Below are 26,226 nucleotides of genomic sequence, written 5' to 3'. Positions count from 1 at the left end.
ACAAAAGGATATTTAGTTGAGTCTTGATGGGTGAAAATGAGTTCGCCAGGTTGACAAGGTTCATTAAGGCGTCTCTAGGTAAGGGGAACGAGAATGTCTATGAACGTGTAACCAAGACTTGTTTGGAGTGGATCGTGCAGACTCTTGTACGGACCAAATCCTTTTACTTTTCATGACGTAACCATTACTGTTAGAATTATAAAACTCAGAGTTCCAAAGGTCCTTAAAAGACACAGTCAGCCATCTGATGATGAAATCTCACCAGGCTGCCACATTCCCTGCAAAAGATTGGGGGTCTTGAGTAACTTATCTAATGGGGAACTTTTTTATTTTTGAGGGCAGAGCATTCAATTTTTCGACTTCTCCGTTCAAAAGTTCCTCCTTTTCAGATGAAACCTGCCTGATTATAATGTTAGTCATTTTTCGGGGTTATTGAGCATTTTATTAGCTCAGCACTGTCCTAGGCACTGTGTGTGTGTGGCCACGTGTGTGCTGGGGAACACAAGCGCTCCACGGGGGGTAATTGAGGTGGAAGGACAAGGACAAATAAACTCAGATTTTTGTCTGCCAGGAAATTACAGTCCAGCGGGGAGACACACAAAAGAGGAAAACAAATACTATCGTCGAGACATGGGCTAAATGGTGTGCAAATACAGCGGAAAAGGTAATTACTTCCAATGAAGAGAGTAGAGATGGTTGATTCTTGTTCTACACGGAAGCCAGAGTTCTCTCTTTAAAAACAAAATCAGGTCACATTACTTTCCTGTCCAAAACCCTCCAAGGTTCCCATCACACTCAGGAATGGACCTGAGGTCCTTACGGTGACCTGTAAGATCGTGCACAGCCTCTCACTGGCCACCTCTCTTTGCCGACATGAACGAGCACTTTTCCACCCTGGTCACACAGACCTTCTTGCTGTGCCTCAAACCCACTAGTTGCTCTCTTAGGGCTTCTATACTGGGTGTTCCCTCCCAGGAACCCCATCCCTTGGGCCTCCCCATGGCTTGATCCCTCACTTCATCTCAGTCTCTGCCCCCTTGTCACTTGTGCAGAGACCTTGTCATTTTCTTATCCTGCCTTATTTACTTAATGACATTTATAACTACCTGAAATTATCTTTATTAACTGACAGTCTCTTAGTAAAATGTAAGCTCTTCTAAAGCATGGATTTTATCTGTTTTGTTCCTGTTATATTTCCAGTGCCAAGAATAGGGTCAGACACATAACAGGTATCAAATAACTATTTGTGGAGTGAACAAATGAGTTAATCTTCTCGAAAACCTATTCTAGCAGTCATTCCTAGTAAATCCAGTATTCTTGCCTATAGTTTCTAAAAAGAAAAGTCTAATCTTTTTGAAAAGGAGCCCAAACAGTTTCTCATTTGAAATCCTGTGGCATTTCCTAATTTTTACGATTTCTCAAAGATTTTGATAGTGACACTGAGTTCTGCAAATTCTTTCAGCTGTCTGGGAGATTTTCCTCCTAAGCTTAGGGACCTAGACAAATTGCATGCACAGAGGATGCACATCTAGCATGAAGGTTACATTCTCAAGTCAGCACAGAAAGCTAAAATGACATATTAGAATTTTCCTTGAATATCCTTAGCGCTGCAACAAATCACTGATTCTGTAGTGGTGCACCCAAAGAATTGGTTTGTTTGCATTAGGAGCCCAGTAGTATGAAAAATACGGATCTCTGCCTACCCAAGTTCCTCTCAGCCCCTTTGATGCTTTTCCTATAGGAGGTGTTTGGGAACCGAGTCTAGTGAGTGCTGGAGCCAGACTGCCTAATTTTGAAACCTGGCTCCACCGCTTGCTATGTGACCACAGGCAAGTTACTCAACTTCTTCATGCATCAGTTTCTTCATCTGTAAAGTGGAGTAATAACAGCACGCACCTGCTTCAGAGGCTTATATAGAGGACCAAATTCATTAATGTAGATGAGGTCCTGAGGCTAGCATCTGGCGTGTAGTATTTCAATTAATGTTAGCGATTATTTTATTATCTTCCATCTCCTGTTCATACTGGGGCATATGCTCAGTGGGTGGAAAGGCAAGCCGAATGTGCTAGACTATTTAAATTGTACTTGCTTGCCCCTTCTCTCACTCTCTTTATCTCTGTTTCTCTCTTTCCCCAAATACCAGTAGTTGAATTTGTGTGATGCGCCCTCACTGTAAGTTGCTTAGGCACTTTCCTTCAGCTGGAAATCTATATATTCTTATATTGATTATCATACATTTCTAGTTCGAACACCTTTGTAAAGACTGGAGAAGGTGAGAAAAAACAAACCTGGACTAGTTTGACCTCTGTGTCTCTATCACCCGTATTCTCACACTTTCCACCAACAGGGGCTTAGCCTTTTCTTAATGTTCTCCTGCAAACATGGCTGTGGAGTCCCTTTGGCTGCTTTTAGCTTTTCCTAGAGCACTGGCTCCTTCTCTAGCTTTAGCTTTTTGGACACTCTTCTTACAGATTCATGTTTCTCCCTCTCTTTTAGCACTGAGAAAGTTAAAAAGTCAGGAAGAAAGGCAACACTGCAGAAAATTCATAAAAAATAGCCAGCCAGTTTTTTTTTTTTGTTTTTTTTTTTTCTTTGAACAGAAGAGAGGAAGGAGGCCTGAGGAGCTGGCATGAGGAGAAAGGAGCATTTGCTGTTAGATACACAGAAGCTGCTGTCCTACAGTATGTGATGAATTCCCTGAGGCCAGAGCAGCAGGAGGCATGCAGGGCTCTTGGGGGCACTCGCACCAGGATGCGCAAGTAAGTTTTGAGCACGTCTGGAAGGTTCAGTTATTACAGATATTTGCTTTCCTTCTAAGCCCTGGGACAGGATTCCTTGGTCCTGGGCTGATACTGAGAATAATGAGAGAAACATTATATAAGAACTCAGTAAGGGCCAGATATTATTATTAATATCATCCTTTGGCTCAATACTGGACTCATTCACTCATTCAACAAATATTTACCGAGCACTTATGTATCAGGCACAGTGCAAAACATTGAGGGTAAAAAGATGAAGTAGACACAGTCTCTTCCCTGCTTATGTCTAGTGAGAAAGAGGAGCACAGACAGAGAATGCTCATACAGTAGGGTGAGTGCAGTGTGTTAAGTCGGCTGACCCAGAAGCCACCCTAGGCAGCAATCCGAGAAGTACCAGTTCAGGAGTTGAAGCTGAAAAGGAGAAGCAAAGGAAACCAATACAGGTATGTTAACGAATAGGTTACTGCTGTGGGCAATGGGGGCTCAGTGCCACTGGGGATGTCTCAGAGCTAGTGCAGAAGCTGTCTCGGTGTTGCCCCATCTGAGGGTGAGAATCTGGGGTATTTGCTCATTGACTCTGACCCTCTAGTCTGCTCTGACCTCTGGCTATGCACATGCATGGCCATAGGCAATAGAAAGCCATGGGTGTGTAGAAATGATGATACCAAGAGAATGTGGGCAGAGCACTGACAGTATCTGCTGCATGCACTTACAGGAACAAGCACAGAGCACTGCAGGAGCCCCAAGGAGGAGCTTCCAGCGCAACCTGGTCAGATCTAAGATGTCTGCCTGGAAGAAGTGATGGTTGAGCAGTGTCCTAAAGGATGCCTTCCTCCAGAGCTGTTCAGCAGTGTCTGCGGCAGAGTCTTTGCTGTCTGGTCACACTAAAGATTTTGCACTGAGAGTTCTGACTAAGATTAACAAAAAATCTGCTTATCACTCTACTCGCGGGGTTTGGGAGGTTGAGAGCAGGGCAAGAATTTAGACGGTTGACATCCTCACTGTGCTGTCCCCTCCAGAATTGAGTAGTGAAAGGGAGAAGAACAAGCAGTGAGCCTGTGTTTGCTCTTTGTAAAGAAAGCCTGAGGACGTTTCTGGGTTTGCCCAAAACCTACCCTGGGTTTCTGTCTACTTGTGTATTAGGTGCTTCCTCAGAACATCCTTCCTTCCAGAGCGGTCACCCTGCAGTGGAGCCCAGCCCCCAGGTGCTCGCTGCACTCCCTCCTTCATCAGCACCACCTCCTGATTAGACCGAGGATGTGGCAATCGGGCTGCCCAGAATTGCTCTCCCCACCTTCAGTTGCCCTGAGCAGAGTTCAGATTGCACATTTCCCGACACTCAGAAAGACCCATTAATATTTAGCATGTTACATTTCCAAAGCACTTTGCTAACACAAATTGATCTTTTCGGCACCCCCTTTTGAGACAGTTCGGTACTGCTAGCCCTACTGGGGACATCAGGCTTTGGGAAGATAAGCTACTTAGGAGAGGGCTATGGCTGGGGAGTGATGGATCCAGATTAGAACCAAAAGTCGATGAGACCAGTTGTCTGAGCTTCCAGACAGAACTCCAGAGTGGCCCCAGAGCCCCCTCCCTGCCCAGGATGTGCTGGAACAAATCCAGCCTTCTGAAGATTTAAATAGAATGAGCTTGTCATCTTTAAGATCGGACTATTATGAACCAGCTATTGTTTAGGGAGTGCTTATTATGTGCCAGGAGGTGGGTGCTTTACATGCAGTGTATCGTTTAGTTCTCACAACCCTTGCCCACCTCTGTGATGCCACTACTATTGTTATTTTACGCGTCAGAAAACTGAGGCACAGGAAGATTAAGCAACTGGCTTAAAGTTGCCCAGTAATTGGTAGAGCCAGGATTTAAACCTCAGCTATTCAGCTTCACAGACCTTTAACCATTATGAATGAGGCTAAGGGTGGGTAGAGGGACCGAGTCAAGTGGAATTACTCTCGGTGAAGTTCTGCCTACTCCCAGGCAATTCATCATATGCTTTGCAAGATTGTTTTGGGAGGTAAAGGAATTAGGTGGGGTGAGGGGCTGTCTGTGAAAGTGTTCTTGAGGAATGAGAGTGTAAACGAAAGTTGTTGGTTACTTGATTTCCTCTGATTTTACTCTTGGCTCCCCATTCCCAGCCCTGCCTAAAAGGAGAGAGAGAGGACTAGTTCATCCAATACACAAGTGTGGGGCCCACGTGCCACGCATCGTGTTTGGTTATGATGCTCGCTCTGGTGGCGTAGAGGCATTCATAAATCATGACGATTGGGTTGGGAGCACCGCGACTACAGAGCATGACAGCTCACTGGACAGAGGAGGCAGAAGTGACTTGTTCATCTAGGGAAGCTGGGGAAGTTTCGTGGAGGTGACATGAGTGAGATCCTGGTGGAGATAGAGGAAGGAGAGAAAGGGCATTCCAGGCAGAGGGGATAGCATGTACAAAGGAAGGGAGATGCGAAATAACATGGCAGTTTGGAGCATAACAAGTTCTGTTCATGTGGAAATGGGCTTTTTGTTTTCTTGGTTTGAGTAGGCCAGTTTGTGGCCCCGCTGCCCTAGATGAGGGGCGAGGTTACCAATTCTAGGTTATCCCTGAGAAAGTAACTCTTTGTGACATGCTAGCCAAATTCTTCGTGTTCTATTGCTGAGTAGAAAAGATGATTGTTTAATATTTAGTAAGTTCTACTGTATGCAAAGCACTGTTGTGGATAAGCGAGCATGACTTTTAGTGCTGTGGGGCCACGGGCAAGAGTGTGGGACCGAGGGATTGTGTGCCGGGAAGGAAACTTTGTAAAAGGGTCACTCTGCCCCTACTACTCTTCTAAGGGAAAAAAGAATTAGTGTTGCAATTTAAAAAATCTGTTTGTTCACTACTCATCCCTGTCCTTTATGAGCAAAACTTTGTGTAATGTGTATGCCCCTTTTTCTTGTTGCCTCTTTATAGTTTACCAAACCATTTCCCATCCGTTATATGACTTAATCCTCATGATAACCCAGTGAGGTAGGTGGCGTTGGTGGGTCTCCATTTTACAGATGATGAAATTGAGGTTTGGTGAATATCCAAGGTTATATACGCTTTATAGTAGTAGAAAGTTTCCCCATCCCAGTCTCAAGTTTGTTCCGTTACACACACCACCTTGCTTTCTAGATCAGTGTTCAGCACAGCCTCTGTGCTGTGCATGCCAGGGGCTCCCGATGGCACTCTGGGGTGGGAAGTGTCTTGCTGTAAATCCTGAGGTAGTTTTTGAGAATGTTAAAATCAAAGTACAGATATTGCTGTGTTGGAATCCAAAGCGCAGCTCTAAGTTTTGGACTGGCACAGTTGGAGTTGAGCCAGGAGATTCTAAGTGGCAGAAGTTATTAGACTATTTTCTCAATTATAGCTTCAAGGCGACAAGTTGTCCTCAGATAAGGAAGAATATGGACATAACATCACCTAGTCCTTCCCTCCAAGTGCCGTTGTGTTGGATAGTTTAGCCAGACCAGCCTTGGGGTCAAGTGGCAGATAGAATGGCCTTGGTGCCTGGAAAGCTAATTGTGAGAGTGTGTGTGTGTGTGTGTGTGTGTGTGTGTGTTGGAAGTACTGGCACAGCTTGCAGTTGGATTAGAACATCAGATGTGTGACCTCACAGCCCAGAGAGTCAACAACAACAACAAAGTTGCTGCCATGCCCTTTTAAAGGTGGCTTCAATTAGAGTTGGGAGACTTTTCTGGGCTCCTAACTTAGGCTTGGGGTCTGAAGTCATTGCTGCTCATCAGAGTCCTCTATCCTGTTTTCCTCATGAATTAAATGGGAGCTGTCTGGTTGATACTCTCTTCTCCTACTGTCCTAAAAAGTCTTATTTTTCCTTCAGTTGATACCCAAGACCAATACAGTTCTAGGTAGTAGCACTTACTGATGCTAGTCATGAGGGAAGGATCCAAGTACCCAGAAACCCAATAAAATTTGGATTCTTCTGCATTTATTGGCTGAAGGTCACTAAAGAAAAGAATTCTCTAGTTAGGAGGGAATAGTAGGGCCTGTATTTCCAAGGGGCAGGCTCATTTAGTCCCTCTCTCCTCATAATATTTTCTCCTCCATCGTCCATGCCATCTGGGTAATTATGGTATTATATTGGGGCATATTGAAACTCCAAGGAGATTGTGAAATGTCCCCAGCAGAGTTTTTCTCTAATATATGCCTTGTTCAAATTGTCCATTCTGAAGCTAAGCTGTAGATGACCAAGCCCTAATCATTGAACAGATAGGCAACATGGAATCCTCAAGAGTCTGAGGACCACATATCTTCTATTAATGTTACCTGAGGATTCCAAAGGGTCACACTACTAAAATAGGGGACCTGGCATTAGAAGTATCTGAATGAGAGGCGATGTAATTTAGTGGTTGAGAGCTCAAGACTCTAGGGCCAGATTGTCTTGGTTCAAATCTCAGGTTTGTTGGTTATTAGCATGTCCTTGGGCTTCAGCTTCCTCCACTGTAAAATGATGGTAATAATAGATCATACCTTGTAAGGTTGTGTGAGGATTGACTCAGATCAAGCATGTAAAGGGCTTAGCACATTAAGCACTTGTTAAATGTTAAATGCTATTATTTATTAAAGGGAGAATTCTTTTCCTGCTCTAGGGTGTTTCTTTCTCTTCCTTATATCCTTGACCCCCCATCCCCCTAGTTTATATTTCTGAAGTCAGCTGCTCCAATATCCCCTCCTCTTCTGGTCAAGGATGCAAAGAAAATACAGCTTGCACATGGGCATATTTTCTTCTATATTGCTTACGGCATCACCTTAAACCAACATACCGGAGTTCTTTTTAATCCAAGAGCTAGGGGCCCTTTAAACCAGCCATTCCTTATTTATTCTGTTAAAAAAAAATCAAGGTCTTTTGGTTTCATGTTCCATTATTGTATTTTGTAAGGCACCAAGCACATATTGGATGCTATGTAAATGTGAAATACTCTAACAATAGTAACTGAGACAGATGAGAAACTCAAGGAAGCAAAGTCACCATTTTGAGTTTAGCTTTTTATTGATAGGCTGAGTAATTTGGGAGAGACAGTGTGGCTCCAAAGCTAAAGAGCCCACAGGGATTCAGAGGGCAAATGTGTAAATCTCAGTCATAGCAGCAGCTCTGGTGACCCCAGGCAGGCAGCTCCCTTCCCCTGGACCTCAAATTCTCCCCATAAATACTAGGATTAATGCCATAAAACCATCTCCCAGGGGTGTTGAGCCAGGGCTGCCATGTGTGGTTGTACAAGGGTACCAGCTGAGGGGTAAGTGGAGGCTGAAATGTAGCCCACACTCTGCTCATCAATCTGTGTACCCTGGTGATGGACAGGGTCCACATGGAGGAAGGGACACTTTTTTTCCAATTTGCATAAAGGTAGTATATGGGCTAGTAGAGGCCCTGTGTGAAGCAAGGTGATAGTGATAGGGCACAAAGTTTAGCTCATAGAATGGATACATTTATTCAACACACAGATATTGAACATCTACTATGTGCCAGGCCCTAATCTAGGGGCTGAGAATATGGAGATGAATGTAAACAATTTCTGCCTTCAGGTCCTCATTCCTTCATCAGCCCATCCTCCCCTAACGTTCAATCATCAGCAAGTCTTGTAGACTCAATCTGCCAAACATATGTCAAGTCCCCCACCTTGTTCCACTGCCAGCACTTTGGTTTATAATTTCTTACCTAGGCTACTGCAGCAAATGGGCTCCGACTTCTACTCTGGTCCTCCAAACAAAAGCAAGAGTGACTGTATAAAAGGGTCCATAAGATAACATTACCCCCTTGTTTAAACTATTTGGTGGCTATTTAGTCAAGGGTCCTCACCATGTCCTCAAGGCTGTGCACATCTGGTCCTAATTACCTGGTCATGTCATCTGGATCTCTCAACCCACATGCTCTCCATCTGTATGAGTCAGGGGTTCTTCACAGAAATAGGAACCAATAGGATATGTATATATCTCCTATATATGTGTATATAAATAGGGTATATACATATAACTCCTGTATAGCTGTATATATGTATGTGTGTGTATATGCATATATAAAAGGAGGTTCATTGTGAGGTATTGGCTCATGTGAGTTTATTGAGGTTAAGAAGTCCCATAATTTGCTGTCTGCAAGTTGAAGACCCAGGAAAGCTGGTGGTGTTAATTCCAATCCAAGTCCGAAGGCCAGAGAACCAGAGGGCCAATGGTGTAAATCCCAGTCCAAGAGATGTCCCAGCTCAAGCAGGCAGGCAAGAAGAGAAGGACTCCTCCCTTTCCCCATTTTTTATTCTATTCACACCCTCAGCAGATTGAGTGATGCCCACCTAGATTAGCAGGGCAAATAAGCTACTAATCTGAGTCCACCCACTCAAATGCTAATCTTATCTGGAAATATCCTCACAGACACACCCAGAAATAATGTTTGATCTGGTCACTTAGTGGCCCAGTCAAGTTGACACGTAAAATTACCAATCCACAAAACTGACCATTCTGTCCTTCAAACAACCTAGCTCATTCTTTGTGTGGTCTCATCCATTTGGCTGGAACACTGATTCCGTTGTTCTCCCCTTGACCATCTATTTCTCATCCTTTGGTGCTCAGTGGAAAGGTCACCTCCTCAGAGAGGCCTTCTTGGACCACCTTGTTAAAGTAGCATAGTATTCTATGTCCACCACCACTCATTGCTAGGATGTTCTACAACAAAGCAGCCCAGCTCAATTTGTAAGCACACAGTTCTCTGTTTACATTCTGTCCTTTCTGCTAGATTGTAAGCTCCACACGGTAGGGACCATGTTTGTTTGTTCTTCACTGTAAATCCCTTCAGCATTTTGCTAGACTCAGGTGCACAGTAATAAATATCAATCAATATTTGCTAAATGAAGTTATTACAAAGAATTTGTCTCTCATAGGGGAGTAATCACCACAATACAATGTACAGATGCATTTTATGACAAAGGCAGCGATAGGCTGGTAAACTGACTCTCAACAACAACAAAAGGCCCTGCTTTGTCATTTGCTGCTTTCCATGGTGTTATAAATACTCCCATCACAGCTGATTTCAAGTTACCAATGGTTTAAAAACTGACTTGTAAAATTCCTGAACTTTTAACAGTTAGCTTTTCAAAGCTGGTATGAGCTGGCTCTAGCCTGTCACTGGAAGAGAGGTCAGCATGGGTGCAATGAGAACCCAGGAAAGAACCATTAGTTCATCCTGGGGGAGCTCAGCAAAGGCTTCCTAGAGGAGGTGACACTTGATCTGTGTTTTGAAGGTTGGGTATGTTGGCTCAGGCCCTTTACCTCCAAAGTGGCTAACAGAGCCCTGCTCCCAGTAGCCCACATTCAACTGTTCCTGGCTCCTCTACTCAGCTCATCTCTGCTTACCTGGGAGTTATCACTTGACTCAGTTCAATTCTCAGAAAAATCCTTCCATGTGGCCAGTATTTTACTGAGTTTGCGTTGAATGCAGCAGAGGAGAGTAAGACAGGGTAGAAGTTATTCAAGGGAGAAAGGGAAGGGTTTTCCAAACAGGAACAATTTATGCAGTTCAGCAGTTCCGTAAATCTAGAAGTATATGGGAGGGAGTGGGAGGAGATTAGCTCCTGACAGGCTTTGTTTGACAAGCTGAGGAGTGTATGCTGATTCACACCATAGGGTGGGTGGCAGAGGGAAAGAGAAAGGAATTGATTACTTTTCCTGCATAATAATTCCTGCATAATTCACAGCTGGTAGTTGTGGGGTTTTGTTTTTGTTGGTTTCATTTTTTGGTATGGAATAATTTGATTAATATCTGTCTCATCCAAGAGACTGTAAACTCCACAAGGGCAGGGACTGTCTTGTTCACTATTATTTTCTCAGTACCCAGCACAAAGCCTGATATAAGGCAGTCAACAAAATACATCTTGTTGAATGACTGAATCACCTAGGGAACATTTAACACATGCCTATGTCCACCTACACTGAAACAAGATCTGCTATAAATCTCTCTTCTCTGAAACTATGAACCTCAACATGTGTAAGGATGGAGAGTAAGAAGTGGGGCTGGTGTCCATGTTTTGAAAGAAACCACTCAAGAGATTCACTTCCATTTCTCTTCCCAAAGCCAATCAAGTGGATCCTTTAAATGGTTTAACCAAAAGTGTGACATGATTAAATTTGGCTGGTTGCATAAATAGGCCCGATGACAGTAGCAAGGACTCCACAGAGGTGCTGAAGTGCTGGGACTTCAGTAAGGAGGTCCACAGCTGTAATCAGGTAAGAAATGAGATGAGTCTGATTGAAATCTCTCGCAGTGGGTCTGAAGAGGGAACAGATTCAAGAGATACTCAGGACGGAGAATCTACATGATTTGGTGCCCATTTGGACATGAGTGGAAGAAGGAGTGAGACAGAGGGAGGAATCTCGGTTGAAGATTGGAGTATTAGTGAACAGGGAGAAGGGAAAAGTCGCTTTTGAAGTTGCTACATTTGTGATGCCTGTGGGACATGTAGAGACACTTAAATATTAGTGTTCTCCAAGAATTCTGGAGAACACATTTAATAAGCAGGTTAGAAAAAGAATTTCTTTTTTCAAAGTCCCCAATGTTTTTTTTTTTTTTAATTAAAAATTTTTTTTTTTTACTGGAGTACAATTGCTTTACAAGAAAAAGAATTCTTGAGGAAACTGAGAAGAATTACCGGAGAGGAAGAAGAAAAACCTGAATAGTGGCAGAAAATAAGTGATAATGTCCAACAGCGTCAAATGGTGCCTACAGCTTAAGTGAGATGACCTGAAAATATCTCCCCAAGTGAAGGCAACAAGGGCACGTTCTCTGGGGGCAGAAGCTGCCGGGCAGAGGACGAAGGAGGAAGTGGAGACAGCGACTACCTTTTTCAAGAAACTTGGCTGTGACAAGCAGAGGAGGGATGATATGATTGGGCCGGATGTGAGGAAATTTGAGCCCATTTACCGCTGAGAGGGAGAGGGAGGGTTGAGCAGACAGGAACGCAAACATCTCCCCGCCCACGCCATTTTGCCTGCCCCCCCCCCACGTGACCGGGAGGCGGCCCGCGCTGTCCTCCCTCGCGGAAACTACAGCACCCAGAAGGCCCCGCGGCTTGGGGGGAGGGGGGCGGAGCAGAGGCCTGACGAGCGCCTCAGCGGCGCGAGCGGAAGAGCTAGAGCTTCCAGGAGGCGGCGGATGAGGAGAGAGACTGCGCCCTGGGTAACGAGCCGCCCTGAGTCCCTGTCCCTCCCTGCACATCCCAGGCTGGGGCTCGTAGCTTCCACTTCTCTCCCCACACGTGGGACAAGCTTTGTTTCCCGTTTGTGTGTTACCGGTATTTTTCTCCTCACGTGACGCTTGGGGCCGGCCCCCGCCTGGGACGGAGGTTACTGGGAAGCTCCCGCCCTTCGACCCCTGCGGACCCTGGCTTGCGGGGGACCCTCTCAAGGCCATTTTTCATTCCCTGGGCTGCGTGCTCACTTTGGGCCCTCTCCCCAGATACTCTCTGCGGAGGGGCCGTTCCTTTCCTGGTTTCAACAGGTACTGAGCGGGGACGTGGCACCCTTTTTCTCCCCAGGGGTACGGGGTTGTGGACTGCGGAGGCCGCCCGAGACGACCCCGGGGCTGCGGGCGATTTCGGGGCGCGCGTCCCGAGCCTCTGGAGCGAGTCCGCTGCACTGCCAGGGAGCCCCGGGCTAGGGGCTGGGAGTGAGCAGTCTTTTAGAGAGGGTGTACTTCCTGATTTTCTTGGGCCGCCCTCGGAAAACTCCCAAGTCCGATTTTTAAAGTTTTCTTGATCGATAAAACCTTCACTCAGAGTTGAGTAGGGAAGCACGAGATTTGGAATCTGATGTCTTGGAGGAGTTTCGGGTCTGACACCTGCTGAAACTGTGATCTTTTGTAGCACATTTACCGTAGCCTTGGTTTCCCAGTGTGAAAAATGGGGTAATCATCTTTTTGGCTTGCCTGCCTGCCTTCCAGTGTTGTGGGGTTCAGCATAAGTGACATGTGTGAGAAAGCATGTTTCAAATACATCAACCTCACTATCTTTCCGCCTCCAGCTCAGGTCAGTTGAATTTTAAAACCATGTTCGTGTCTTTATGAACTTGGCTATAAACATGATCTTAATCGTTATGAAGATTAAATGAGTTAATAAATAGGGGGAAAGTGTCTTTGGAAACGAAGGTGAGCCATACAGATGTTCTTATGCTGTGTTGCGGGTGAAGAGGTAACATTAGGGCCCTATCACTTGTGAAGTCAATTTTAAACTTTTAGATTTTAAGGTCCACCAGAATTTGGACACGCCCACCAGCACGTGCGTGCACATGCGCGCGCACACAGTCTTGCTCCCCTCTTGCTTTGTTGTAGCCGTCCTTTCTAAAGTGCTACACAGGTACAAGTATCCCAGAAAGCACTTAATGTTCCTCAGAGGTGGTGCTAAGCTAATGGCTGTCTCCAGCTGGTCTGGTGTCTTTTGCCCCCTTTTCAGATACTACTTGTGCTAAACCTGGCTCTGATTCTAACACAGTACCTCTCACCTGTGTGTGTACTCGCTGAAATAAGAAATGTTGGGGTTCTTTTCACGTATCCTAGGTATATGTGTTAGGAGTCTGTGTTACTTTATAGTTAGAATTCAGACTATAAACAGCCAGTAGTCCAGTCTTGTTTTTATTCTGGCAGTTCAGCTCTGAGACTCCAAGCAGGTGGCTTTTTGTCTTATTTTTCCCCTTGTAGAGAGAGGATTTTACAATCAACTTTTTGTGGGGTTGGAGGTATAGTGATTAGGTAATCTTGTATTTATTCTGAAATCATTGGTTGAAAAGTACTTGCATGTGATTCTAAAAACTAAAAGGATGTACAGTGATTTAGTTGAATGTACAAAGTTGAACAAATTCGAGTTCAAATTCTGGTGCTGTGACTTCTAGTTTATGACTTTTGGCAATTTTTTTCACGTCTCTCAGCCTGTCTACTATTCTAAAATGGAGATGATAGCATTTACCTCACCAGGTGTCTATAAGAATTAAGAGAGACCTGAATATAAAATCGTGCTGGAGTGAGTGTGTGCTCATTATTTGGTTACTGTTGTAATTGATGACTATGATGATGGTGAAAATGATGATGATGTTAGGTATTTTCTTGAGATTCTATTTCTTTGTTGTTGTTGTTGTTTGTAAAATGAGGATAGTTATCCTTAACCCATAAACTTAAAAAAAAAAAAGCTGTAAATAAGTTCTCAGACCACAGGTTTGTTTTGAAGCAATTGCATTTTATATAAAGATTATATTAGGCTGTTTTTTACTTTTAGAGGTTTTCAAAATGCTCTTGTTGTTGGAGTGTGCTGTTGGACTGGTGCTTCATTTATAACCCATAGTAAGAATGCAGTTTTCTGTCTGCACATTGTAGCTTGTAGCAGAACAATTATCTATGTTTATGACTTAGCTATTGACTGTTGACTAGGACAGAGTTTTATAGAGCATTTTTGTTGGTTCCCTCCCCTCCCCGCCTTTTTTTTTTTTTTTAAGCCAGAGCATTTGACTGTAAAAATTCAATCTAGTGGGTAGGGTACAGAAGATTGGTGACCCTCGTTTTTTGAAAGTGGAAACTCTTAGTGACAGATGCTGATGGTGGCACTGGTGTGTGTGTATCTGCAAGGAGTGAGAGTTTAGAGAAACCAAGGAGGAACGCCTAATAGAGAAAACTGATTTGTTGGTCAAAGTCTTAAGAGTTAAGAATTCAGATGTTTACTTTTCATTCCTTTAGATGCTGTGTTGACTAGATGACTGCAGATGCAAATGTTTAGGAAATGTTTCCTTTACTCTCTTTTTTGATGTGGTTTCCCCTGGCTCTGCTTTGCCAGTTTTATCCTGACCTATAGTTAAGAATCAGCAAGATAACTTTTTTTTTTACTACAGACTTGTGTATAAACTATGACAATAGAGAGTCATTTCCATTAAAATCTACTTTGTGTGCTATAATATGTTATTTTTCCCTTTATGTTTTAAACATTTTTGTTCTTGACTGTTTTTTACCTAAAAGAAGTTTTTGGAAGGTAGACCCATTTTCAGGCTTAGTGAAAGATTGATGATATTATTATTATTACTGTATTTAATTTTTATTATTATGTATTTTTCTTATAGTCATGAATTTTGGTGAGACATATATATTCATTCCTATAATGCTTCACGTGATCACTGTATTTTTTTGTTAGCCCAGGTTACGTTTTTGATTGTGACCATTGAACCCTGAAAAACAGCAAAACTAATTGGCTAATATGTTTGAACCTGTGACTCTGTCCTCATTAGCTCCATAGGCTCGCTGTTCACAAAACATCTCACCAGAATGAATGACTGGTATATTGTTGATTTGACACTTGTGCACTCATTAGATGTAATAGAAGTAAATGAACTAGTGCCAGAAGTAAAAGTATAAATAAAGTATAGATAAAAGTATAGATTTTTAATTATAAACCTATAACACAAGACTAGCCTTCACCCTGTGTATAAACCTTGTGACTTGCAGGATGATCTTTGACCTGAACTCTAATTTAGACTTTTCTTTTAGTTGTTGAATTGTATTGGTTGCAGACTTCCCGCCCACAGGAGAAGTGAGAAGAAATGAAACTAGGCTGTTCGTGTTTTGAAAGAGAGCCTTACTTCTGCTATGCGACCCACCAGAAAATGTGCTCTTAGCTAGTGGGGAAAACATTTAGAGTTCTCTGTTAATGAGCCCAGTAAGATGGATGAAGCCCGGGTAACTCGAAAGAGCTTACTGAATTACAAAGAAATTCCAGAGGTTTAGATAGAAGTTATAGGGTATTGCTTTGCAGCGGTAAGCCTGCATTTGAGAGGATCTTCTCCTCTCAATAAAACATGGACCAGTTGCTCCCAGTCTGTAGTGTGCATTTTTCACAGTCTCATACTAGCCTTCTGTCTAGTTTTTCATTCTTCAGATTTGCTCTTCAGTTTCATTACTATCTATTGTCCCTTTTTTTTTTTTTTTTTAATGTCAAACATGGCTGGTTTTGGACTAGGGATAAAAACAGAGACAGAGAAGCACTGTTGGAAACAGCAAGTTCTGGTGTCTAGTATTCCGAGGTTCTCAAATAACATGGGTTAACCTGTGTACATGAAGATACGGATTTCTGGAATGGGCAAGTGGCTGACAGTTTGTTACTGTTTAACTTGGTGCAGAGACAGTGGGCAAATGGTGTGTGGTGCTCCTTAATATGAGATTTGCCTCTTAGGAAAAAATATGTGTAGTGTTGATACTGGCTTGCATCTGGGCTGTTTCAAGTTCTTTGCCATGGAATACCAGAAGAGTATTAAAGAAAGAAGGGAATCACATGGATTTGAATCTTCACCTCTCAAATTTATACCAGTAGTCCTGTTTGTTTTTTCTTGTCATCTGTAAAATAAGGTTAATAATACCAAGCCTGCTTTATAAAGATTAGAGGGAAAAGTTAACAAGAATGTCTTGGAAATGGGTAACTGTAGCGGAGAGACTTATAGAAAGGCAGAGTCTGAGGGGGAGAACACACACTGGGGTGGGTAACTTGAGGAGAGACAGAAAGAGGAGTACACACAGCAAAGGCAGAGAGTGAGGGTCAGAGACAGAGAGGGGACATTGGAAACACTGAGAGGGACAGTTAGACCGAGGCAGTTCGAGTTAGAAAGAAGGGTAATCAGAGATGTAGAGAGAAGGGCTGACTTAGAAATAACAGGTGGATGCAGGAAGGGAGCTGGAGGAGAGACTGTGAGAAGGAACAAAGGGGAGGGCCATGACCAAGAGTTGGGAGCTTATTGAGTTAGCTTTTGTCTGTAATTTGGAGAGATCTTGTAGACATTTGTAATTAGCCAGGAAAGGGAAGAAATGCAGATATTAGTAGTAAATCAAGTAACATGTTTATGCAGTTTTTATTACACTAAAATTTTCCCTTACACCCTATATTTTGCATATTCAACATATAAACACCAAGCCAACCTTTGTTACTGGCCTGTTACCTACTTACCTGACCCCTTCATAGTATAGTTTAAACACATTTTAAAAAATTAAATAAAATGATTATTTTCTTTTTTAGAAATATTTTTTCTTAAAAAATCTAATACGTGCTTACTGTAGGAAACTTGGGGAATACAGAAAAATTTAAGGAATAACAACAAAACTCATAATCTCACAATCTAAGCAACACATAATGAGGCCTGCATTTTTTATGTTTTCTTCCAGTCTTTTTTTTGTTGTTGTTTGTTTTGGTATTTATTAAAGCTCTTCTTCTTTCCTAACAGAACCAAAAAGCTGTTTATAAGTCCAAAATCATTTTTTAAATTAACTATTTGTGGTGGAGTTAACTTTATATGCCTATTTTGGCACTTAGGTACTTCCATAAACTATAGTATTTGTATACCTATTTTTATTTCCTCCCTCCCTAGGTTAGATTAATAACTAGACTATCTGTTATTCATCTTTGTGTTTTAGACTAACAAAGTGTCTTACGTATAGTGAGTACTCAGAATATATTTGAGATTAATTGTTAAGTTCTCTAAGTAGAAACTTTCGTATTTAAGTAGGTCTATCCAGTTTCTCACTGGTAGACTGGATCTTTCTTAAAGTTGAGAAAAGCTTGGTTTTAGGCTGTGTGTGTGCTTAATATAAAGTTATAGAACTCAGGGGTGCTTTTTCCAGTTAGCTTCTGTCATGTAGCAAGCCACTCTGAAAATTAGTGAAGTAAAATAGCATTTTATTATGCTATGGATTCTGCCAGAATTCAGACAGGGCATTGTGGAAGTGGCTTGAGCCTTAACTAGAAAGGCTTGAAAGCTGGTGGTGATTTTGTGGCTGGAAACTAGAATCTGGAGGCTTCTTCACGCATGTGCCTTATGATTGAAGTTGGCTGTCCCCTAGAACACCCACGTATGGTCTCTCCACATAGACTAATTGGGCTTCTTCACAGCATGATGGTGGCTGTTTTCTAAGAGCAAGCATCCCAAGAGAACCAAGTAGAAGCTCTGTTGCCTTTTGTGACCTGGACTTGGAAGTCACTTAGTGACACAAGCTTGCCATATTCAAGGAGAGAGCAGTGGTTACACTGAACCCACTTTTCACAGGAGGCGTATCAGAGTCACCTTGTAAGAAAAACATTGGGGGTAATGGAAGTGGGTAATAGGTGCCATCTTTGGGAAGGACAGCTGGTCACAAGCAGTTGCTTGACCAGGAAATAGTAAGTTAAAAAATGAGTTAATAAAACAGTATCACTTTTTGAATGTTAGTGAATAAGTATCCTATTGAATATTAGTAATGCTAACGGTGTTTTTATTTAGTTTAAAAACTTATACTAAACTTGTAAAGACAAACTTAACGCTATTTTATTTTCTTGACTTTTAGACTCTGAACAAAATCTTATTTCTTTTTTTAACCCAGTTTGCAAGTTGGTGAGTTTCTATACTTGGGCTTTGTTCCATCCCCATTTAAAATTCAACAGAGTCATATTTTGTAAATAATCTATTACTGTATATGTAAATAATATGATACTGTAGAAAATTTGGAAAATCAGGAAAGAAAATAAACCTATAATCTCACCTTTCAGATATAATCAATTAGAAGTCCATGATTTCTTTTCCATGGTTCCTAAATTCAAACTGTTGTGAAGATGTCAAGTTTTTAGGAAGTTTGTGGCAATCTCATTAGGCCCCAAAAGCCAATCTGCACTGATGTAAGGCTATTTGTAGTCTTTATCATATGTAGTATAGTGATTTATACTTTTTCCCACAAAAATTTCAACTTGTTTAATTACAGAGTGTTGCCCCAGACTCTGGTTAGACTATTTTGTAACTTATAGAATATGTACCATATTAACCTTTCTAAAAATCTGAAAAATTTTTCTGAATTCTGAAGCCTTTCTGACCCCAGGAATTTTGGATAGGGGATTTTTGGACTGGAATTAAAAACCTAGTGCTAGGAAAAGATAGGTTTATTAACCTTTTTTAGTGGTTCTAAACTTTTTTTATCATATGAATTGTCCCAGAACTTTTGTGCTTTCATTTCACATTTTTATTTTAGGAGAAGAACCAGAAAGAAAAGTAGTAGTCTTGATCTGTTTTTATGATTGGTAGTTCTCTGCTTCCATGCCAGATAACTCTTTCAAACTCAGCGTGATCATCTTTCAGTACTTTCAGAATTTCCAGGTTCTGGTGTAAGAGCCAGTGATTTAGTAAGTACTGGAGTTGATGAGCCCAGGGAGCCATGTAGATCTTGGTTTTTGCCACCAATGTTGTTAATGTGACACTGCTATTCTTTACTTTTTTACCATAGTGTGTTTTTTTGTTTTTGTTTTTTGTACTGTGCTTCTTGTTTTTCCTTGATTAGTCTGAAACTTTTCTTTGCCTCTGACACGAGTTCAAGGTTGAGGAATTTATCTTTGACTCCATAATGTCAGATAGTTTTAATTTTTAAAGTATTTTCTTATACTATTAACATAAGTTCAATTTGTGCTCATTATCTAGGATTTGGAAAATATAGCCATATTTTCACCACCTGGAAGTAATTTTTAACATTTAGGTTTATTTCCTTCCACTCTATTTTCTGTGTATGTATATTAATGTAACACACACACGTTGGAATCTCTTGATGTTGTATCAATATATAAATTTTGTATTCTGCTTTTTAAAAGGCATAACATGTTTATTGATAGTCTCTAGGTTTCTTTCTGGAGTGAGCATGAATTATATTACTGGGCAGTTACCTTTTAAATTGTATTCATTTTGAGTGGGAACCTAGGCGACAGGTTCAAATTCTGGCATTGCCATTGCCTCACTGAAAACTAGGGCAAGTTATAGGATAGCTCTGGGCTTCCATTGTATCAGCTGTCAGATGAACTTTTCAAGGTATTTGACACAACAATCTGATGAAAGCTAACCCACTCCTTGGAAAATCACTCATATACAAAAAAAGTCCTTGTTTGGTCAAATTTCTTTTAATTGAAGTATAATTGACTAACAATATTATGTTAGTTTCAGGTGTACAACAATAGTGACATGACATTTTTATATGTTACAAAATGATCACGACAATAAGCCTAGTTACCATCTGTTACCATACAAAGTTACTGTAGTATTATTGACTCTGTTTCCTGTGCTGTATATTACATCCCTGTGACTTATTTCTTTTATAATTAGAATTTTGTATCTTAATCTCCTTCACCTATTTTACCCATCACCTCCTACCCCTCTTCCCTTTGGCAACCACCAGTTTGTTCTCTATATATTTCTGTTTGTTGTGTTTGTTCATTCATTTTGTTTTTTAGATTCCCCATATAAGTGAAATCATACAGTATTTGTCTTTCTCAGTTTGACCTATTTCACTTAGCATAACATCCTTTAGGTCCATCTGTGTTGTCACAGATGGCAAGATTTCGTTCTTTTTCTAATGGCTGAATAATATTTAATTGTATATATGTGCCACATCTTCTTTATGCATTCATCTGTTGGTGGACATTTAGGTTGTTTCCATGACCTGGCTATTGTAAATAAGGTTGCAGTGAACATTGGAGTGCATATACCTTTTTGAATTAGTATTTTTGTTTTCTTTGGATAAATACCCATAAGCGGAATTACTGTATCATATGGTAGTTCTATTTTTAATTTTTTGAGGAACCTCCATAGTGGTTGTACCAATTTACTTTCCCACCAACAGTACATGAAGTTTCCTTTCTCTCCACATCCTCGCAACTCTTGTTATTTCTTGTCTTTTTGATTATAGCCATTCTGATAGGTGTGAGGTGATATCTCATTGTGGTTTTGATTTGCATTTCCCTGATGATTAGTGATGTTGGACATCTTTTTATGTGCCTGTTGGCCAACTGCATGTCTTTGGAAAAATGTCAATTTAGGTCCTCTGCCCATTTTAAAATTTTTGATATTGACTTGTATGAGTTCTTTATGTAGTTTAGAATTAACTCCTTATCAAACATATCATTTGCAAATATCTTTTCCTATTCAGTAGGTTGCCTTTTCATTTTGTTGATGGTTTCCTTTGCTTTGCAAAAGCTTTTGAGTTTGATGTAGTCCCATTTGTTTATTTTTAGTTTTGTCGCCCTTGCCCAAAGGAAACAGATCCAAAAAAAATATTGCTAAGACTGATGTCAAAGAGCGTGCTGCCTTTGTTTTCTTCTAGCAGTTTTATGGTTGCAAGTCTTACATTTGTCTTTAATTCATTTTGAGTTTATTTGTATTTGGTGTAAGAAAGTGGTCTAGTTATATTCTTTTGCACATGGGTGTGTGGTTTTCCCAACACCATTTATTAAAGAGACTATATTTTCCCCATTGTGTATTCTTGCTTCCAGTGTTGTAGATTAATTGATCATGTCAGTGTGGATTTACTTCTCGGCTCTCTATTTTGTTACATAGTCTGGTCAACCTTTGCAATTCTTCCCGTTCTGCTACTAGGTGAACTGTATGTTGAGGAATGCAAAATATTGCAGTATCTATTTGAGGTAATTAGGGTTTCATGGAAAAGGAGGGTCTTGAAGGAAGTGATAGAATGACAAATTTACTTGAGAAGACAGAAGAAAATTCCACATAGAGAGAGTGAAGAGAAGTTAGAAGCAAAAAAGTACAATATGTGAACTGAATGCGACAAAAAGGATATTTTAACAATATTGCACAAATGAAAGGTGCGCTTTTACTGATGTTGACAAATAGTAAAGAGATGTGATCTGTTAGTTTTTCCTGTGTATGGTGGTAATGAAGAATTAATGGAAAGCGTTGAGGGTTTGGCTGAAAAACTTAGATGTGATCCTATAGATGATGGTATTTTGGTTGAAGGTCATATGATGAAAACAGTATTTGAGAAAGGTTGTCCTGGCTGCTTTGTGGGATAACCTCAAGTAGGGAGTGGCGTTAGGGTGTTTCAGTAGGACAATTATGGAATAATGTGGAAATAGAAAACATGATAGCTCTTGTGGAGGAAGAGCAATAAATGTGGGGTTAGAAAAGCTGAAAGAGTTGGAATACCTCAAAGTTTTGAGCCTGACAAATCAAGTATGTTGTAGTGTCTTGATAGAGACGTAGAGAAGGGATCTCAGGTCTAGGGAGAAAGACAATGAGTTCAGCTGCTAATACAAGTTTTAGGGATTAGATAATGAGTAGTAGTTGAAAAATCTTGGTGCTTTAAAAGTAAAGAACTTAATAATATAAATGAATGCTGTCCCTTTTAAAATAATCCATTTTTAAGACCATGCATTTATTCTAACAAATAAATATTCTTTGAAATTTGTCATTTGGAACTGCTTTCAGAACGAATAGAGTCATACAAGAACACCAGTGTCATTACTTTATGGTCATATCTTTTGTGCCCAAGGGTATTATCTTGCTTGATCACTCATCTTATTTACTATATTTATTTCTAATTGATACTTAGAAACTCCTGAAAGTTAATCTGCAGAGGCATGAAAGTTATTACCATGGTGGATATTTAAATAACTATCATCATTGCCGAGGACAACCTTAAAAAGTCTTAAGCTGTGATAGCATCCTTAGAAAAGGTGCTAGTGCACGCTGGTTAAGAGGGTGCGTTCTGGAAGCCTAGATTTGAATGATCTCTTTTCCTCATTTTTAAAATGAGGATGGTGATAATATTCCCTATCTCATAGGATTATTGTGAGGATTAGCTCTTAGAACAATGCCTGGCAAATAATAAGAACTCAGTAAATATTAGCTCTCTATTACCATCACGACAGCTACCAGTGTTGCTGCCCACCACCACTTTGTCTGTTTTTTTGTTTTAAAAATCACTTGTGTTCCTGTTTAACTATGTCATGTACAAATGGAGTGATAGACAGCTGGAGATAAAATTAGAGCTCAAATAAATGATCAGACATACAGAGATGAGGTTTTTTTAGAATGTTTGACCCAGAACTTAGTAGGAGAAGAGCAGAAAAGACCAGGGATGGAATATTGGGGAATATTCATGGCAAGGGAGTGAGGGGCAGAAAAGGAGCCAGCAAAAGAGCAGGGGAAGATTGTTTAGAGAAAGAAAGAAAACAAGGAGTGTACATTAAAGGTTATATTAATTAGGATTAGATTTGGTTGCAACCAAATAACAGAGACTTAAGCATGATAGATTTCATTTCTCTCTTTTGATATCAGTAATTCCAGAAGTAGTCTAGGACTGTTGTGGGTTATTATGGTGTCATATTGTTGCTCCACTGTGCATGGATTCTGTTCTTTTCCAAAGTCACTTGATGGTCTAAGATGGCTATTGGAGTTCCAGCCTTTTCATCCACATTCGAATCAGCAGAAAGGAGGAAGAGAATAAGAACACATCTCCCTCTGTTTACAGATTTTGAATGGTCAGTGCCTGGGAAGAAAAAGCAGGACCAGTAAGGATAATCCGAGGGTAGCTAGATGAAGGATATAGGGTAGATAGAGTTAATTGTCTTTAGGACAGTTTAATTCATCATTGGTAATCCTTGATAGAGTTTCTGTAATTGGCAAGACTGTGAGTATGAAACTACTCTTGTCAAATTGCATCAACAGTACTTTGTTTTTAGGGTGTAATCCTGTCATGAATCTTTACTTAATTAGGATTATCAGTCTCTTATGAGGGAAGGATTATGAGTATGTATAATTATGTAATATGTAATATGATATATATCTTCTTATGTAACATTAGTGTTTGCTAAAATTACTTCATATGGCAACAGCATGCTGGTAAAATTGATGATAATTAAGCCTCTGATATCTTTCTTTAGTTGTTTTAAGCTTCTAATTTTACCTAGCCTTCTATCCACTCTCCAGTTTGGTTGTTTTGGGCCATTATTTTTAATCTGTCTCTGTCCTTTTATACTACCACTCTCCCACTGCTGTTAATTGTACTTCCCCAAATAGATAAATGAGCAAAGTTAATTAAATGTGTTATTTGCACTCTCCTGATCATTAATGAATTTGTAAGTAAGGTCAGACCTGCAGTCTTCCTGGTATTACAGTGATTGAATTCTCTCTATCCACTAAATTGGTAATTATTTGCTTTAGAGTGTTTTTTTAATTTTTAAAGCTTTTATATTTTGTATGTTTATGTTCTTTAAATGTTGGAAATATGAAGGTCTTCTAACAAAAAGGGAGAATGTTTTTCCTAGGATTTTTGTCCCTTTCAATTGAAAATGTTTTATTTATATATTTTTGAATGATGAACAATATATTTAAGATAGGAAGTTCATATGTTCCTATTTATATTTTGTCAACGGACATATAGTTTAAAATAGACACAGTTTAAAATGGGTTTATAACAAAATATAGTGAATAGTTATTGTCATTCCTGCTCACTCGCTCTAGTTCTCTCCCTAAAGTTAACCACTTTCAATTCCTTAAGCTGTTCCTTCTGGCATTTACATATCTCCGTATTTTAAAATAATATGTGTGTAATGCAGTCTTTTGATTCACCAATTTATTCATTATATGTTGCGTTTCTGTTGTGATAAAGAAAGTTTTGCTGTTTTTAAACCGCCATCACCGCTGCTACTCCTCCCCTAGCCTCCCAGTTTATGTTACAGTATTTGGTTGAGTCAAATAGTTAATGTTGTGTTTACATTATTATGTCTGTGCAAATTTTATTTGCTTATGGTGTCTTAAATAGTGGCCTCTAAGTTCAGTTTTCCACAAAATCAGTGACAGTAATCTGTCAGTTTAAATTTTCTTTCCTTTTTAAAAAAACTCTTGGAAATTTCTCTTCTGGAGACTTTCTTTGTCCTCCTGTCTGAGCCTACTATTTGGGCCTGCCACAGAGCTCTTTTCCTGGGATAGTTTTCCTTTGTTGTCATCCTTAGACTTTTCTCTCTTTTGGGTGTGATTCCCAATATTGTAATAACTCTTTATCAATTCTTCATTCTCCCTCTTGATTAGGTGGAGCACATCCTCTAGTAGTGTGTTGAAAAGATGGTACTACAGAGACCCTAGGGATGACTGCCTTCAACCTGCCTGTCTTTGTCACAAAGCTTTAATCTGGAATGGTTGCATTCTACTTCTAGCTTACAGTTAACATCCTGAAATTCCCATTCACCAATATTCCTTCACTTCTCTTTCGTGTTGGATATCCTGTTTTCCATATCCCATGTCTGTCTTTGTTTTGATTTATGTATTTGATTTATGTGCCAGGTACTGTGCTAACATCTTTTTTCTGTTTAATTTATGCTGACATTATTTCACACTACAGAAAAGTTAAAAGAATGTACAAAAAATTCACCCAAATACACCAAATGTAAACATTTTTCTATATTTCCTCTCTCTCTCTCTTCCTCCCACCCTTCAATATTTATTTCTTGAACTGTTTGAGAGTAAGGTGTACAGACCTATTGCCCTGCATACCTAAATCCTTCAGAGTACATTTCCTAAAAACAAGGACATTCTTTTATGAAAGTACAATACGGTTGTCAAAATCAGGAAATTAATATTGATTTAATATTGTTATGTAGTCTACAGACTTGTTCAAATTTCACTCATTGTCCCAATAATGTGCTGTTTTATAGCAAAAGAAAATTCTGGCTGATGAAGTGTATTCAGTTGTCATGTCTCTGTAGTTTCCTTTAATCTGGAGCGTTTCCTCACTCTGTTTTTGCATGACATTGACATATTTGAAGAGTATAGGCCAGTTATTTTTTTATACTTATTTATTTTCCCCAATTCATCCTACCCCAACCCCCCCACCCCCCACCTTCCCCACTTGGTGTCTATGTGTTTGTTTTCTACATCTGTATCTCTGCTTCTGCCTTGCAAACCGGTTGATCTGTACCATTTTACTATATTTTGCATCTATGCATTACTATACAGTATTTATTTTTCTCTTTCTGACTTACTTCACTCTGTATGACAGTCTCTAGGTCCATCCATGTCTCTACAAATGTCCCAATTTTGTTCCTTTTTACGGCTGAGTAATATTCCACTGTATATATATGTACCACATCTTCTTTATCCATTCATCTGTTGATGGACATTTAGGTTGCTTCCATGACCTGGCTATTGTAAATAGTGCTGCAGTGAACATTGAGGTGCATGTGTCTTTGAATTATAGTTTTCTCTGGAAGGCCAGTCATTTTGTAAAATGCTTATAATTTGGGTTTATCTGCTGTTTTCTCGTGATTGGATTCAGGTTATCCATTTCTGGCAGGAGTACCACAGAAGTAATGTTATTTTTCTCAGGGCATCACGTCAGGAGGCACAGGATGTTGAAATATTAGTTATGTGATCTTGAATCAGTTCATTAAGGTAGTATCTGCCAGGTTTTCACAGTACAAAGTTACTATTTTTCCTTTTATAATTTTTTTGGTGGTAAAATATACATAACAAAATTATCATTTTAACTGTTTTTAAGTGTACAGTTCAGTGGGATTAAGTACATTGACATTTTGTTTGTAATTTTGAGGTATCTTTGGAAAAATACTTTGAGATTTTATAAATATCATGTTATTCCTTGAACTTTTATCTCTGACTTTAGTATCC

At 40.2% G+C, this 26,226-nt stretch overlaps 1 protein-coding gene across 3 annotated transcripts in view; it reads left to right on the top strand.

The window, feature by feature from the left end:
- The first annotated feature begins 11,860 nt into the window (after positions 1–11,860).
- Positions 11,861–26,226, top strand: part of R3HCC1L (R3H domain and coiled-coil containing 1 like) — a 79,651-nt gene continuing 65,285 nt past the window's right edge. Inside the window, exon 1 of one of the 3 annotated variants that reach the window (XM_057736205.1) lies at positions 11,861–11,962. The gene's annotated coding sequence lies outside the window, so the exon portion shown is untranslated. Of the gene's footprint in view, positions 11,963–12,090; positions 12,284–26,226 lie in introns of those variants that run through there. The other 2 variants (XM_057736207.1, XM_057736206.1) reach the window with 2 other exon arrangements.

The sequence above is a fragment of the Hippopotamus amphibius genome, chromosome 5 (assembly GCF_030028045.1).
Source record: "Hippopotamus amphibius kiboko isolate mHipAmp2 chromosome 5, mHipAmp2.hap2, whole genome shotgun sequence".
Lineage (NCBI taxonomy): Eukaryota > Metazoa > Chordata > Mammalia > Artiodactyla > Hippopotamidae > Hippopotamus > Hippopotamus amphibius.
This window is presented reverse-complemented; position numbering and strand designations above follow the sequence as displayed.